The 18,097-nt window shown below is 43.7% G+C and overlaps 1 protein-coding gene across 1 annotated transcript in view; it reads right to left on the bottom strand.

Annotated features, from left to right (window-relative positions):
- Positions 1-18,097, bottom strand: part of ITPK1 (inositol-tetrakisphosphate 1-kinase) — a 225,481-nt gene that overhangs the window by 58,112 nt on the left and 149,272 nt on the right. The window lies entirely within an intron of this gene.

Below are 18,097 nucleotides of genomic sequence, written 5' to 3' on the forward strand. Positions count from 1 at the left end.
ACCAAATGCATTTTATACTTGCACAACTTCCCGAACACACCCTTTCCAGTGCCAACCTGATTTTTTACAAGGTGGAAAGTGGTAGGTCTATTCTGTGTTCACATCACTTCTGGTGTGGAGGAGGATTTTTAACAGTTACGGTATTTAAGCTTTAGAAAATGACTGCTGCAGGTACACACTCCCACACACCATGCCACAGGATTTCTGCTTCACTAGCATGTGAACTGACATTTTTCCTTACCCTCAGTTATGCAGGCAATGATGATCAGCACTTTTATACACTAGCCCCTTCACCAATCTTTAGCATTCTTAGGTTTCAACTCTCAGGTATTTCTACAAAGAATGTTTTAAACCATAAGCCAAAAGGTAATTAGCTGACAAGTTATGCAATATTAGCATTAAAACAATCCAATTAAGATATTTATGCTTAAGACTGCTGCACATGCAGCATCTGTTCTCTGCATTCCATTGTTTGCTCTGGAATTACATTGGACTCTTCTCAGCACTCTTCAGATTTGCCTGGATTTTGCAGGGATCACCAACTAAGGCATTAGGCAATGTTACAAAAGGCAGCCTGATCTAGGTGGAGACAGGAATTCTTGGGATCTAATCCATGCTCTACTATTCCACTGCATGTAACCTAAGGCAAGACACTTAACCTCTCTGGCTCTGGTGGTTTGTATAGCACCTGTGTAACAGGAGCATAGGACAAGATCTTAATAACTCTTCCAAATATAAAGTACTTCAAGAGCTATTAATTTTTAGTATCAGATTCTGCAGACTGCAATGAAAGACAAAGCTGTACATTTAAAGAAATCACAGCCCTGTCTCCAAATTCTGTTTTCATCAAAAGCAGCTCTTAAAAGCTTATTTTTCATGTATACACATAATAAAACTTCAGTCTAGATACTGTGGGAGTTTTGTGAGAACAATAAATGAAGACTGTGTACTTCCTAGCTTCAATGTAGCGCAGATATCTGTTATTCAATAATAGTACAAGTACATGGCGAGTCTAAAGAGAAATAAGCAAACTGAATAAGCAAGAGAGCAGGAAGGAAAACAGAAGTTCAGAAAGGTGAAAAGCCCCCAAATTAGCTGTGAGACTAAGAATAGACTGGGGTTTACCAATTCCAGTCCAGTGGATCTGCTGAAAGTTTATGGCCTGCAATTAAATGTTTTAAACCCTTTTGTTCTCTTCCTTGTGTTTAACAAGACACTTGGCTCTAACCAGCAGAGCTCAAGTCAGTATAGCATGTAATATTGCAACTACGTGCACTACAGCCAGTAAAGCCTGGACCAGTAATCAGCCCTGTGCTGTAGGAGGTGGTTATGAGACATATAGTGAAAAAATCCATAATACAAAATCAAATCAAAAAGGCTGAAGTGGTTCCACCACAAATCTTCTGAAAAGACTGTTTCCTAAGACAAAAAAATGCTACTTCCATTTACATTTCAATCAGGATAAGCTTCACTTGAAGCCTGAACAAAGATTCAATATACATGGATTTACCTTCAGCAGATGAAAAATGATTGTCCATAAAGGTCCACTAAGTTAGAAAAACTATTTAAAAAATCCTTGGATAAACTGAAATGAAAAACAAAAATTGCACAAGAGCTTAAAGATTAGTTTGCTTGTCCTCATCCGTAAACAACCAACAAAGTATTTGGTTTCTTACTAAATTCCAAGCAGGCCTTTCATTTTACTTCCTATGATTATCATTGAATAATTTCATATTATTTATGAATATTTAGAGCAGAACTATATGAAGAATTAAGAGACACAGATTGAGGCAAAGATTATTGTTTGAACATGTTCTGATATAGGCCAAAAGAAAAAAGCCAACAAAAACACTAAGATTAAAAAGGCAACAAACAAAATTATCCAAAGCTTTGGTTCTAAAGGAGGTCCCCTGGGTAAGTCAAGGAAGTATACACTGAGGGATGTACCACTGGTATCGTTTCAGGTGTATATACAGGCATACCTCATTTTATTACGCTTCGTTTTATTGCGCTTCGCAGATATTGCGTTTTTTACAAATTGAAGGTTTGTGGCAACCCTGCGTCAAGCAAGTCTATCGGCACCATTTTTCCATTGGTTAGCATTTTTTAGCAATAAAGTATTTTTTAATTAAGGTATGTACATTTTTTTTTAGACATAATGTTATTGCACACTTAATAGACTACAGTATAGTGTAAACATAACTTTTATATGCACTGGGAAACCAAAAAATTCGTGTGACTCACTTTATTGCGATATTCACTTTATTGCTGTCGTCTGGAACCGAACCCACAATATCTCCGAGGTATGCCTGTACATAACTCTGATCCCATACACATGGACTTACACACTTGATTACAACTCTTGTTAATAGTACTCCTTTTTGAGATGAGCATTTAGACATAATTTAGGGCCGTGTGGCTTGTGTCCCTTAGGAGAAGAAAATGAAGGGAGTAAGGCATCTGTGATACAATCCCATTTATTTGCCGTAAGCGATAATGGAAACTGGACATTTTGCAAAAGGCAAAATCAAGACAACAGGAAACAGTGCCTTTACTTGTAGCTCCAGGACTTAGTGCCAAAAACAGGCTTGGTCAGGCTGTAGCTGGGAACTGCTCCTCCCTCAGGTTCTCTGCTCTTTCTGCTGCTTCTTGCAGGGCTTCTTGTGGGCCAGTAACTTTACAACACTAGCTACTCTGCACTAATTCCTTGTGTGGACATTCGTAGTATCCTCATGCAAGCGAGAGGTAGCTCCCACCACTTTAAGGAATTACCAGGCAATTGAGCACATGCATGAGGAAAGTCCAAACAAAGCCTACTTTTTTGGGCTCACAACTGGCTGAAAAGATTCAGATCTGTAAACAAAGTGCAGTCAAAGCTCTGAAGATGTGGAGATGCTGGGGTAGCAACTGTGCTGCAAATTCTTATTATACTGTGAAGAAACTTTGACACATAAACCTTCACAAAATAGTAGCTAGCAAAACCACTGCGCCCACATGCATTTTAGATGGTGACATGTGCCTGAGTTTGGCATTGAGACCACTACTGTTACAACTTCCCAGTTAGATACAGATGCTTATGCAAGTATAACAGCATCCACAGGGGGAGATGTACTGCTTTAACCCAGGCTTGTCCAACATACAGCCCACCATGCGGCCCACCAAGCCATTTTATCTGGTCTGAGGCGTGTGCTCCACGGCAGCGGCAGCGGGAGCGGGGCAGTGGCAAGGCGAGGTGGGCAGGGACAGCCCGCGGGCCCCAGCCAGCAGTGAGGGGAGGGGAGCTGCTTACACCCATGGGGCCAGGCTCAGTGAGCCGGGACTTGCTGCCACTACCCCGAGGGCTGCGCAGCGGGGGCTGCCCCAGCTGCGCCTGATTAGACGAGTTGGGGACAATGCATGCAACTTCTTCTCTGGCTCCGCCCCTGCCCCAGGCGCGTGGCCGGGGGAGCCGCAGCATGGCCCGTGCCCTGCCCGCATGCATGGTGGACAGAGGTGTGAGATAAGTTCCTGCGCGAAGCTGGGGGCATCTCGGGGCCAGGCCAGGGCTGCAGGGCGCGTGGTTGCTGGAGCTGGGCTGGGTAGGAGGCAGGAGAGGCCCAGCCCAGAGGTGTTCTACATCCAGCCTCCTTCTTGGCAGTTCAGGTCCTGATAATAGCCTGCATGGCTGAGGATGGGGGTCTGCATCCGGTCGCTGGTGGGGACGATGCAAGTCCGGGAGTGCCCATGCTCCTGCCCCCACCTCCCCGCTCCGACACGAGCCTGTGCCCGTGCCCTGCGCTGCCAGAGCGACCCCACACAGGAGGCCAAGCAGCAGCTGCTGGCACTGCTGGTCCGCGCCCACCTCCTCACTCGCCCGCTTCAAGCCAGCCCCACGGCAAGGCGGCGCCTGCTCCCCCGGCCAGTCTCCCCCCAGGTGCTGCAGCTCTCCAGGCCCGGCTGCCCACACACGAGGCCCCAAGGGGACTGCTTCTCATGTGCTGCTGGGGACAGGAGGAGCCTAGCTGGGTCTGCACCAGCCAGCAGAAGCTGCAGCGGAGCCATGTACCACTTGGGATGGACAGCCTGGACCGGTGTCAGTCCTGAGCTGCACACGGCTCCGCCACCGCTTCTGCTGGCTGGTGCAGATCTGGCCAGCCTCCTCCTGTCCTCAGCAGCACACAGGAAGCCGGCTTCAGCTGCGTGCTGCTTTTCCTGGACGGTGTCAACCCGGTTCTGCCCAGGCAGGTCCTGCAGCACCATGTCAACCGGTAGGCTGGGCGGGCCTCAGGTTAACCCCGGCCTGGCCCCGTGGCTCCTGCAGCACCAGGTCAACCCAGTTGTAGCCAAGTGGCTCCTGCAGCACCATGTCAAGCCAGACATACATGCCATGTCAACCAGCACCATGTCAACCCCTACAACTGGTGTCAAAGGTCACGTGACAACACTCCCCGCCCGATGTGATACCACTTCCAGTGACGTCTTTGAATATGGCTCACCGGCCCACTGGGTGATAAAAGTTCATGATCCGGCCCCACATTCAAAAAGGTTGGACACCCCATGCTTTAACCATACTGGAAGAGTCAGAGCAATACAACTTTTGAGCACAGACAAGGCCTCAGAGCTGCAGACATGCTCACAGATTCACAGAAAATAAGGTTAAAAGGGAACTTGATAGGTCACCTAGTCCAGGCCCCTGCCCCAAGGCAGGATTTAGATTCATAGATTTCTAGGGTCAGAAGTAACCTATTAGATCATCAAGTCCAACCCCCCTGCTCTGGGCAGGAAAGAGTGCTTGGGTCAAGTAACCCCAGCCAGGTGCTTGTCTAATCTCCTTCTGAACACCTTCAAGGTACGGGAAACCACCTCCTCCCTTGAATGAACTATATCTAAATTATCCCAGGAAGATATTTGTCTAAAAAAACCTTCAACAGAGGAATTTCCACAGCCTCCATGGATAATCTGTTCCAGTGCTTAGTTATCCTTAGGAGCTAGAAATGTTTGCCTAATAATTTAACCTAAATCTCCCTTGTTGCAATTTAAACCCATTACTTTTAGTCCTACTGATTAGAGTGCAGTGCTAATAATGCCAAGGTTGCAGGATTCAATCCCAATACAAGACACAAGGCCTTTCTAATCCAACCCCCTGCCTGAGGCCTGATCATTGGTCTCCAACTTTATGGCGAAGATCACTTTTTGGAAGGAAAGGGCACCCCAGGATCTACTGTGCCCTTCCCACGCCCCTCCCCCCCCCACACCTCCCAGCAGTCAGATATTGCCAAGGGAACAGCAATAGAGGACTTTTTAAAAGGTAAGAATTTCCCTCCCTACTCAGGGGCACAACCCCTACCCACCTGCCACTGCCCACACTGTTCCAGCAAGAGGAGCTCCACAGCTGCTCCAGGCAGACTCAACCAGGACAGCGACATCAGACAGGCAGGATCCCCAAACCTTCATCCTGCCTCGCTCACCTGCACAAGCTGCCCAGGCTCTGACCCCACTCAGCCAGTGGCAGGGGGCATGGCTCAGCCTAGCCACATGTGCCCTGCAGCGTTCCGGCTGTTCGTACCTCCAGCAGCTCCAATTGTGGAGCCTCTGACAGGTGATATCAGTCTGTGGGGGCTGAGTGCACACACGCTTAACCCCCCACAGACTGAGATCGACTGTCAGAAGCTTCATGATCAACCAGTCAATTGCGATTGACCAGTTGGTGACCACTGGACTACTTGGGCTAGGGACAGACATTACACCTAAACTGTGTTAAGTGATCAGAAACTGGTTTAAACCTATAACAGAACAGAAGTTCAGTGTACATAAACCAGTTTCAAAATGGCTGAAACTGGTTTAAAATAAACCTGGTTGAATATAGTATCAGAATTAACTGATTCAGGTCAAACCAGTCCCACACCCATTCCTGTTTTAAGTTAAATCAGTCCTCCAGCATCCCAGATACTTAACTGTGCTGTGCTGTCTGCTCCAGAGAACAGGACTGGCCCCACCCCCTCTGCTCCTTGAGCTCTGCCAAACCTCTGGCAGAGACTGCAGGCACAGTAGCTGGCTTTCCCCTCCTCGCTGCTCAAGCAGGGATTCCCCCCCACCCTCACCATCTCCCACAGCACAGACCCCAGCTGGCATGTGGTGTGCTAGCTAATGCTGAAAGGGGGTCTGTCTGTCCAATTTCACTGGGACAGGACAAAGGCAATCCACTTAGGGCTTTTTGAAGCTAATCTACAGGTCAGCTGGCAATGTCCCTCTCTTAGGTCCTTGGAAAAAGGTGTTTAAGAGCTTTAATTAAGGAGAGAGGCTTTTGTTTTCTTGACAGGCTGCTAAATACTGTATTATCAGCTCCCGGCTGGCTTCCTCACCTGTCAGGTTTGTAGACAATCTGAAGAAACAAGGAGAAGGAGATTGAAAAGCTCAGTAACATCAAAAGTTACATGCACTGCACACAACTAGTCCTCCCTCCCTCTCCCTGCTTTGCCTCATAGTGCTAGCCGGGGTCTGGGCTCTGGCAACACTCCCACTCCTTGAGTAGTAAGTGGGCAAAAGCCTGAGACTGTGCAGACAGGGTGAAGATTTAAACCACTCCCTAATCAGAGCATCCTGCTGGGCTCTGGCCACACACCCCTTTAGCTCAGAACTGTAGAGGAAAGGGAGGGCTGCTCTAGCACCCCCTGGCTTCTAGCCTGAGCCACTGCAGGCATGTGCCTGCATTTCTTCAGTCCAGAGGGAACATCTGTACAGTTGCAAATTGGTTCAACCTTGGCAGGTTAAACTAACCTGCCAAGATTGAACCCATTCAGGCCCAGGCTTTTTGATGTCTGTCCTTAGCCTTGAGGTTGCTTCCAGTTCTACTTCTCTGTAATTCTATGTGAAGAAGAGTTTATAAACCATCTTCTTGCAGTAACCTAAGTAATATTTAATGATTTCCCCTAGTATTCTCTTCCCTAGACACAAAAAAAATCCAGTTTCTCTCATAACTCATGTTTTCTAGACCTCTGATCATTTTTGTTTCTTTCTTTTGCACTCTAATTCCCATCTCTCCAAGTCTGATACCCAAAACGCTACTCTGGTGGTTACATTAGTCCAACTGAAGCTTTGCCAGAACAGAGGAGATTGAAGTATTCCTTCAAAGTGTGCTGTTTGTGTCTCAGTGTGATGCTGTTGGCTTTTTTCACAATACAAAATTGTTGGATCATTTGCAATGTATTATCCATTGCATCTCCAAGACCCTTTTCTGCTGTCTGGTCAGTCAGGGCTCATTTATTTGGGCAGTCGATTATTTCAAAACGCTATAATGAACATTTGTGCTTACTGAATTCCATCCTATTCAGATCATTTCTCCCATATGTCCAAATCATTTTGAGTTCCAATCTGGTCCTCTAAAATGCTTAAAACCTCTCTTTCTCCACTTAAGTGCTACCTACAAACATATTCCCTATCCCATCACCCATTTTATCAATAAAAATACTGAACATTATTCTGCCTAAGAGTTACCCCTGCAAAGCCTATTTAAAACATTCTTCCAGTTTGTCATTCATCTAGTGAATACAATTCACCAAAACATCTATTGAACAGGTTTTCAACCAGTTGTGTATCCTACCTGAAAGTACTTTTGCCTAGACCAGCTTTGCCCAACTTGCTTCATGTATGATGTTATGCAAGATGCTGTCAAGTGCTTTACTAAAGATGTATCAAATTTACTGCTTCTCCCTGGGCCACAAGGCCTCTTTCTTTGTCATGAAAGAAGCTGGCTTGGTATGCTTGTTCTGGGCAAATCTATGTTAGCTCTTACATATCCCTAGTTATCTTCTAGGTATTTTCAAACAGATTGTTTGATTATTTGTTCCAGCACCTTTCCAGGAATTGAAGTTAGACTAACAGTTCTGTAAGTCCTTGGGTTCTCCATTTTCTGTTTAGGGACAGGTTGTTTTTACCCTTCTTTAGTTTTTGGAAACCTCACCACTCTTCTAAAAACTCTCAAAGAATCTCTAACAGCTCTGAGACTTCTTCCACCTGTTCAAGTACTCTGGGGTAAAGCTCATAAAGCTCACTGGGTTTGAAAACATACAGGTTTTCCATGTACTTTTAACTCATCCTCCCCTAATCTCCCTAACTTCCTTCCCCCTTGTGGCTGATGCCAACTGTGGGACCCATTCTGATCATAGTTCACCAGAAAGGTTACAGTTATTCAAGCCATCCTCTTAAAATACTGCAGAAATGTGCTGGTTGTGATATGTCAGCAAATATAAATTGCAGTAAGAAGTTCTTAGGTTCAGGTTTAGAACAAGCAGGCAACAAAAGACCTACGACAGGGCTGTATTTCAGTAGCAAGTTAAACTAACTACAGTGATGCTTGAAGGGCAGTCCCCTGGTCAACAACTCCCCATCTCATTTCAGTCTATCTGAGCAAAAGCTAAAATGACGATTCATCTCTCTCTCCCTTGATACAACCAAAGTTGAGGTTAGAGCTAGCTTGAAAAGTAAATGGATAAGGAGGAGATATTGTACAACTGGTCAAGTGAAGATTTGTAAAATGTAAGGTTCAGTGAAATCCTCCTGATTTTTTGTAGTTCAAATAGCAAAATACAGAAGATCTGAAACCTCTGATCAGCACTGGAGGGATGAGATGCACCGCGGCATTAAGTCTACTACTTACCTGGAAGATAGGACCTTGAGAGCAAATTATGCCTACTGTATTTTATAAACAGCAGGTGAAATGTGAAGGGAAGGTGCAGCTATAAAGAGACTGTTTAAAGAAACAACACTTAATGTGATTCCAAAACATTATAAAAAGGTAACACTGCAGCTGCTAGACGTAGTGACCCGTCTAGATAAAAATCAAACCCCCTTGATTTTAGCCTAACAATTGACAAGAACATTCAGTGCCAAAATCTGTCCCTCACAAGACAAAGTGGGCTTTGTCCAAAGCAGTCAAACCAAGCTCAAGTTTCAGGTAAGAGAATAAAAAAAAGTCCGTCTATAAATCTGGCCTACCTGCAAGACAGCCTTGAAAAGAATTATCCTAAGCAACACCTAGCATGCTTGGTAGAATTAATTTCCTTTAGGAAAGATAAAAGGAGAATTCCTTTAAATTGATTTAACTCTCTTATTGGAAGTGATGTCCTGAATTTGCATCCACCTTCCTGACAACATATGAGCTATTTTAACTACTATACATTAAAAAACATAATTACATAAGAAGGAAACCAGAAGACTTGCAACAGTTGTGTCAGTGAACTGCATGATGCAGCAATCGGTTGACAGGACAGATTTGTCTGCTTCTTCTACACTAAAAGTTAACTGCTGCTAAGAATGAAACTACTTCAGCTGATCTCCTATCAGGCTCTTGGTAACAACCTGAAAATTAGTCATTAGCGTGGGCCTATCCTGTTTCTCCACCTAACATCTTATACAAATTATTTATAGATTTAGTTTTAACCCGAAGTTACCTCAGCAATGCCTCAGGGTGAGAGACCTGCCGATTCAGAAATGCTGGCTTCAGCTGCCTTACCCTCGTGCACCAAGCAACAAAATCATTCAATCAGGGGAATGATATTTGCTACTCCTAATATGGACTAGGCCAGTGGTTCCCAAGCTCTGACAGATTGCTCACCACCAATTTAAAATGATACAACCTTAAGTACCATCAGCAATTTTTTCATTTCAGCGTTAAGTGCCACCAGTTTATTTTTTTTCATATAAAGTCATTATAATAAATCTGTTAACACATACCATTAACAGGTTGCCTGAAGACCACCCATAGCAGATTGGGAACTGCTGGTCTAGACCATATTGCTAAGTTCTTACAATCACCTACCAGCAAGTATGTTACTGTTCTCATTTGTGTCAAGTCTACAGATGACAAGACTTCTTTTACAGCTCTACTGTGATCATATATTAGCACACTGGCTTGAGCTCTGGAAGCCCCTAGCTCAACCGTTACAGGGCTAGCAGAGACTTGAGTCATCTAGTCCACCCCCCTTCTCTAAAGTAGAATCAAACTTACTGAGAATACCCCTGACAGATGCTTGTCTAACTTTCTTTTAAACTCTACCCCCACAAGGAAGATGATTCCCCAATGTCTCTATGTAGCCTGGTCCAGTGTCCACCACCCTCGCAGCAAAAATGTCCTTTTGCCAATATCTAGCCCAAACCATCTTTGTTACAAATTAAGCTGATTTCTTTTTGCCCTTTTCCCCAGGGGCCAGAGAGAAAACTATTGATCACTGCACTGTTCATAGATCAGTGAAGATTGTAGCAGTCACATTTACATAGGACTTCCATAAGCTGTCCAAGTATTCGTCAACCCTCAGAAGGTCATCCCTAAAAGGTAGGCAAATTTTGTTCCCATTTTAGAGATACAGGAATTAAGGCCATAAAGAGTAAAATCCAGATTAGAACCCAGAAGGACCTGGCTCACAGCCTTATCCCTCCCATCTACTCTCCTACATCAGAAGTGTCAAATAAGGTAAGTTAAGCTTGACTGCTAGCACAGCTGAAGCCACTTACTTGGGACAATTTTTCCTGTAAGTTAAGCAGCACAGGAAGTATTTGATCTAGTCTCTGGCCTCAGGGAACCCACCATGTTGAAACCACATTTTAGCACAGAAAGTAGGTAGTATGGCTCTAAAACTCCCAGGAGTATTCTGAAATACATCTTGCCCTTGATAGTATATGAAGAGTGAAGGTTTCTCAGGGGGCTAATCATCCAGGTGCCATGCAATACTGAAGTGTCTACCTTGCTTCCGGCCCCTGAACTGGCCCAGTCAGAGCTGGCTGGCTCAGCCTGCCTTGCATGGCTTTGCCTTTTGCTGAGTACATGTACCCAAAGTTTGGATCAAGGGCCAGATTTTTTCAGCATGTGATAGAGAGAAAAGACCAAGCATACATCCTAGTTTACCACGGTTGAGAATAGCCTCTCCTTTGTGCACCTGTGATTGAATAATGCAGGGCAAAGTGCTCTATTTACTGAAAGAGACAGGGACTCTAAGGGTTCCTGCAGAGGTGCTGCTCTGACATGCTATAATTAATAGTTTGCTGGAGCATGCTAATTAGTGCACTCCAACAGCCTCCACATCTCATGTCTTCAGCATCCTCATGCTTCAAAATGGCAGTAAAGGCACTTTCATTAAAGCTCACTGAACGAGCTTTAAAGCGCCCTGGCCAGCATTTTGAAGCGTGGGACACTGAATACATGATGCTGAGGGTGCTTTAATTAGAGAGGCTCTCAGAACCACTCAAATTAAAGTGCCCACCTCCCACCCCTGGAACATATATATGTAAAGATGCCCTAATTGGCCAGAGATGCTCTGGACTGTGCCTGGCATAAAGAGGCCAGATTTCAATTGGCCTCCAGACACCGGCCAAATGAATAACAACTCTACTAAAAACATAGGACAGGAAGGTGCTGAAAGATTTTCCATTTCCTCTGGGACCTTATTTGAAGACTTAACATACCCCTTGGTTTCTGACAAGGGTTTAAATCACTAAAGGCAGCCTGGAAAGCACCATCATGCAGCCAGAGGCTGACATCTTGTCTCAACATAAAACATGTTTGACTGATGGCAAGATTGCTGACAGATGTAAAAAACAACAACCCACACCACTCTACTGAAAAAGGAAGTGCGTTAGTTAAGCCTAGCTCCCTAGCATCTGTACAGATCGGGCGCTCCAGCAGGGCTTTTCGGTGCTTATCTAAAGCTGAGTCAATCAGTTATTAGAGAAAATACAATCTTGTCACATATGATAAAACCTCCCCAAAACTCTCTTCCAGCTTTGATACTACACACAGTATTTGGAGTTTCTCTTTCACTAGAAGCATGCTAATAGTAAAGCAATAATAGCTTGCTAGTAATAAGACAGTAATACTTGCATATACATCCCATGGCACTTTTCAGAACTTTATACTTGGGAGACAAAATATTATCACTTGTGACAGGACTCTAAAACTAGCTACATCTTCAAGCATTGTTATATTGTGAAAAGAGTGCAGAGAACATAGGAAGCGTCATACCAAAAGACCAGCGGTTCATCTAGCCCAGTGTGCTGTCTCTGACAATGGAAATTGTCATTCTAAATAGACCACTGGCAGTACCAGATGCTTCAAAGAAGGTGCAGAAATGCTGCCACTACGTGAACAGTGAAGGAATAAATTCTCCATGGGGGAAATGTCTTCTGTCTCAATGCCCCAAGACTCAGTGCATGGTGATTTATCAGACTTCTAAAGAAATAAATTTATCTAATGCAGCTAAATGTTCTTGTCCATTTCAGACATTGACTGAACTCTTGATCTCACCTATATTTTGTGGCAATTAATTCTACAGGTTAAGCATATTTTGTGTAAAATAGTATTTCCTTTTCTCAGTTTTAAATCCGTTAACCTTTGCTGTCATATTAGAAGGACCTGTCCACAGAAAGCTCTATTTTCCTTGTAAACTACTTGTTATTTTGTTTATCTGAATCATGCTTCCTCTTAATTGCTTCCTCTCTAGGCAGGCTTCATCTTTGCACACTCTCTCATTAAATGGATGCCCTTCTATATCCAAGATTATTTGCTACCCTTTTGATTTGGCATGACAAGGAACAACGGACACAAATTATTAGAGAGTAGATTTAGATTAGACATCCGCAAGAACTACTTCACAGTTAGGGCGGCTAGGAGCTGGAACCAACTTCCTAGGGAAGTGGTGCTGGCTCCTACCCTGGGGATCTTTAAGAAGAGGCTTGATGACTACCTGGCTGGACTCATTTGAGTCCAGTCTTTTCTCCCGCCCAGGCGGGGGGTCAGACTTGAAGATCTACAAGGTCCCTTCCGACCCGACTTCTATGATTCTATGAATTCTTTCCATTTTAAAACATGCTTCAGAAATGAGGTCAGTTGAACTGAACTCAGTGTTCCAAGTGTAAGCAAACTATCAACTTGTATAGCAGTATTATAGTATCTTCAGCATTATTTTCTGCCCTGTTCACCATAATCTTCAGTTTGATCTTGTTTGGCCATGGAAGAATGATGGACAAAACTATCCACAGGGGTGCCCAGGCCTTTCCTGAGCAGTGAGTCAATAGGGAACTTAACGAAGGACGTGTTGTTGCATTCATTCTTGTGTCCCAGAATTAGCAGTAAATTATGACAGCTATTGTGCCAGCCATTTACGTAACTTTGTTGTGTCCACCTAGAGTTTTTTTCAAAAGTCTTGAAGAACCCAAATAATTTGGGGTCACTTGAAATTTTTTCCAGACCACTGACAACAGAGTGCAACAACAGCATTACTGCTATTGGGGAACCTTTTGTCAACCAGGCTGAAACCAAGTTATTTATCCCAACTCGGATTTTGGTCTCTCTGCCCCTTGCCTCATCTCTCTTAGTTTACACTTAATAGGGTTTTTTTTCTTTTTTTTAAAATCACAGGACTTCTTTTGTTTTTTGAAAGTTCAAACAGAACTTTGTAATTGGTTTCCTTCTATCTACTGTCTTGTTGATAGTCAAAAATTCTAGTAGATTAGAAAATATTGGAAGAAACCAGAATGACATGACTGATGTGCAACACTTAGCACTGATCTGATTATGTCTAAAACTTGGAAGAGTAAAAATTGGTTCTGCTAATACACATTAGGCACATCTACATGTGTGCTTTAATGTACAGTAGCCTATTCTACTGTGCATTAAAGTGGTGCATAAAAAAATCATGCTAATGCACAGTAGAACAGGCTACTGTGCATTAAGCATCACCTAAAAAGTGTGCGCTTGTACTACTATGCATTAGCAGTTTAACGCACATTTATTTAGTACCTCATATTGGAGGTACTAAATTTAATGCGCATTAGAAAAAGTGTATTAATGCACATGTAGATGCACCCTGTAAGTATTACCTTTTTCTTCCTTATGGCATATGCTCTGACGCATGTTCAAATTGAGCACATTTTGTCCATCTAACAGGATGCAAATACGTGACTGGTATTGTCACACTTTGTTCTTTGTGCAGTATCTTTTCACTTTCATTTGGTTAAAGCCATATTCTGCATAGGCTGCATTTTGTTTCCATTACATAGCTGCAGTATGGTGACCCAAGCTGTGGAGAGAGAAGTTCAGGGAAGGACAGCTATGCATGTTCACACACAATTTCTTTATTTTTAAGGGACACAGTGGGTTGCTTTTTTAAAATTACTTTTCCAGTCACTGCTACAAAGGTTGTCCTGCAGTTCTTCAGCCTCAGACCAGGCAACAATGGCAATATCTCAGACACTGTTTATCAAATAATGACATGTTATTGGTGACCTACTCCATGAAGATCAAGCCAATGATTTTCAGAGAGATTTGTTCCAATTACATAGTCATAAAGCCTAAGGAGTGTCCGACTTATCCTCTGAGCTCAGCCCATTTTGGCTGGTAAAAATCACGAGGCTCAATGAATTCATCAGTGTCCTGACTGTACCAAACAAAGCAGACAAGCAGATTCTGAAAAGGGTGGCATTTGAGGTCAAATATCTCTACGTCTCCCTGTTCCCAGCTAATTACTGAGAAGGTCGTGTATGCCCATAGCAGCACATTCTTTCTTCCAATTTCCAAGATTCTTCATAATCAGGTTCCAAACCAGACAACTCAGATACCCATCTCGGCTACCACACAGACAAAAAGTCTGTTTTGGTTAGACCAGTCTGTGGCCTTCTGTACCACTGAGCATTCAATACAGATGGCATTCACATGATACATACTTCTGTTCTGTAGACTGAAACCACTTCAAATCCACTTGCTCCCCTCCCTTAGATCCCCGAAGGTCGTAGAGGGCATCAGCTACTTATCTCACCCCATCTTACTCTCATCCATAGCCTCACTGCATGGACACCTCCTCCCTCCCCCCTCAAAACCACCAAAAAACCCATGCTTTGCCAGCAGCAGCACATTACATTGACCCAGCTCCACAGTATCTATATAGATTGGATGCTTCAGTAGGCTTTTTGGAACTTTTATCTAAAGCTGACTCAACTATTAGACAGAAGTGCCAAAAAAGCCCCACTAAAGCACCTGCTCTACACCAGATGTGGGGAAAGTCAGGTACAACTAATGTTCTGCCTCTTCTGGGCATTCACTAGGCTCAGCGTGGGAGTGCACCAAATTTAAAGTGCCAGGGGTTGGTTTTTTTTCCATTTCCAGGGATCTGGGTTTTGTGTTTCCCATGGAAAAATGGAAAAAACGCATGGATTTCCCCTTTTACCAGAAAAAATGTTTCTCTGTTAAAAATTAAAAATCCACATGTGGATTTTGCACTTTTGCAAAAAGCTCGCTGAAGGCTGGCACTGATCCAGCCTGCAAGGGGCTGGGGGAAGTGAGAAGAGGGCAGTCAGGCAGAGGCACCATGTGCATGTATGTATGTGTATACTCAACTATACATCTTCTCCACTGGTGCAGGTTCTACAATCACAAGTCATAATACCTGCAGATAAAGAGGAGCTGAGACAAATTCAGTCCAAAGAAAACAGCAGTAGAGATAGTAAGAAAGGGAATTCCTTCAAAGAACAAATATACTCCCTTTTCACATGACAACGAATCAGGGGAATTGCAAAGCTTTGCCATCACACTACTCCTCACTAGCCTGCCCTAGGGGATAGACTGCTGCATCTTCACAGCCAGAGGCTGTTTTTGTTCTCTTTTATCACTGATATTTTCTCCCTCCTATAGCTGGGCCAGCATATGGCAGAGATACACTTAGGCAATAAAAAGTGATGTTATCATATGTTATATTGGCACTCCCATGAGTTCAGCTAGCTGTCTGCTAATTTTAAATCAAATTCAAAATCCTGGTTTGAAACAAAAACCAGGTTAGAAGTAGCCATCCCAGATAGTGCTTTATCTTCCAGGACCCACTAAAATGACAGCACTTCATGGGGCTGGACAAATCAAGAAAAGACACTAATACTTCCCAATACATTTTTACATTTAATTTCGTCTCAAAATAACTATATATTTTGCCATTCCACCATGTCTTCCCAGTCCTTCTTGCCCCAGGTATCTGGGATACAGTTCTTACTAGCTGGAAGGCCAGCTGAGAAAATTCTTGCCCAAGGAAGTCATGAGGCCCTAGACTCTTTTGAGATCTAAAAGACTCCCATCATTTCAGTTAAGCCTTCCCCAAGTAACAACTTCCTAATCTCCACTCCCTCCCTCTGATCTCCACAGCCTTGAAACTAGGCAGAAAATATTACCTTTGTCATTTTTTACATAACCATGTGCAGCACTTAATGCCAAGGTGGCAGATGTCTCAGAAATATGCCAGAGGATGGTAAAAATGCAGCAGTGATGCCTCTACTTCCTGATGCTTTTAGGTAAAAAAAAAAAATAAAACTTTAACTGGGAAGGATGCAAATGAATCATATCAGCTCCTTTTGTACCATCCAAACTAAAAACTACTCAGATCTTTGTCACCTTCATGTTTTCAAATGCATGCAGACCTCCTGAAGTGATATCTTTCTACATTACATGAGGAAGAGTGAGAGCAAATGTTTCCACACTACTATATAATAAAGGGATGAAGAGCTCCGACTTAGTCTCCTTGTAGAGGCTGTCAAATGAAGGGTGCTGTGAGTATTAACTGGTTTCCAAACATATGGCCAACAAAGCACACAGATTAAAAATTAAAGTCTCAGTGGGCACATCTACACGGAGACACTACATCGCTGTAGTGATGAGCTATGGTGACATAGCCTTGGTGGGCATGAACTGCGACATTGACCCTACTGCACTGTAGCAATGAGCTACATTGCAATGAGCTCATTGCTACAGTGCAGTAGGGTCAAAAATGTGCACCACCAGGACTGCACAGTAACAGCAGTTACTGCCTAATTATTCAATACTTGCTAAAGCAGTAGGGTTCAGCTAGGCTGACAGTTTGCTGGCCCAGTGCTGAAACTTGCAGGACAGTTCAAAGCCAAGAAAGTAACAACTGTACAGTCAGGCACATGGGTAGATGTGCCCAGAGTGTCTAAAAACAACATCCAAATGGGTTTATTCTCAGAACTCAACTGCATCAGTACTGCTGGGACACAAGATCAACATTTGCCTGATGGCTCACTAAGTTCTAGTCTGCACACTGGGAGCCAGAACTGCAGATAATCTTTCCTATTTTGAACCTCCCAAGCCTTTCTTGGTTTTGAACCGTCTTGCAGATCCAGCACTGGGCCAGCAAACCACCAACCTAGCTGAAACCTATTGCAATGGTTTTCACACTTTTTTTATTTGAAAACCCCTAAACATTTTTGAATGGAGGTGCAGACCCGTCTGAATTGTAAGTGTGGGATTCATATGCTTTTGATTGATCATACTCATCTTTCAAGGACCCTTTGGACATAGCATGTAGACCCCCAGAGGTCCATGGACCACATGTTGAAAACAACTGCCCTATGCCTGTAAAAGCTATGCATTATGTTTGGTGAGGAACAGGAACTGTTAAGCAAGACACTTGCTCAATTGCAATGCCAATGCCTGGAACACTCTTTGATTCAGTTACAATAGGGCTGTACTGCAGGTGAAATCAAAGAAAGTTTTGGAAAAAGTAGATTCCTCCCCACCCCCCTTTTTAAAATTTGGCAGTTTTTTTCTCATACCAGAAGTAAATCCCTTTGTTATGGGTTTGAAGAAAACACTTTGTGTAAGAGACATGAGATCCCAGTTCTCAGAATGACCTCAGGCCCAAAGGAATTCAGAGCATCATGTAGAAGGGATTCATTCCTTCATTTTGCTGTACAAATTGACAGCTGGAACTCATACTGCTATTCCGGCTCTCCCCTCCCCTCTCCATTAACTGGAAAACAGCAGCATTACTGTGTTGAGGGGCTGCCTGCTCTTAGCCCCAGAGCGAGAGAAGAGTTTGCCATTGCTGGGAATTTATAAATGGACTAAAAGTTATTGCAAGTGAAGACACACTGGGCACATTCATCAATACACCTTTGCTACTGTGCATTAAATCTAGTGCCTCTAACATAGTTTCATAGTTTGTAGGGTCGGAAGGGACCTGAGCAGATCATCTAGTCTGATCCCCTGCCATGGCAGAAAAGAATACTGGGGTCAAATGACCCCAGCAAGATGTTCATCTAACCTCCTCTTAAACACCCCCAGGGTAGGAGC

The sequence above is a fragment of the Crocodylus porosus genome, unplaced genomic scaffold (assembly GCF_001723895.1).
Source record: "Crocodylus porosus isolate Cpor-Errol unplaced genomic scaffold, CroPor_comp1, whole genome shotgun sequence".
NCBI lineage: Eukaryota > Metazoa > Chordata > Crocodylia > Crocodylidae > Crocodylus > Crocodylus porosus.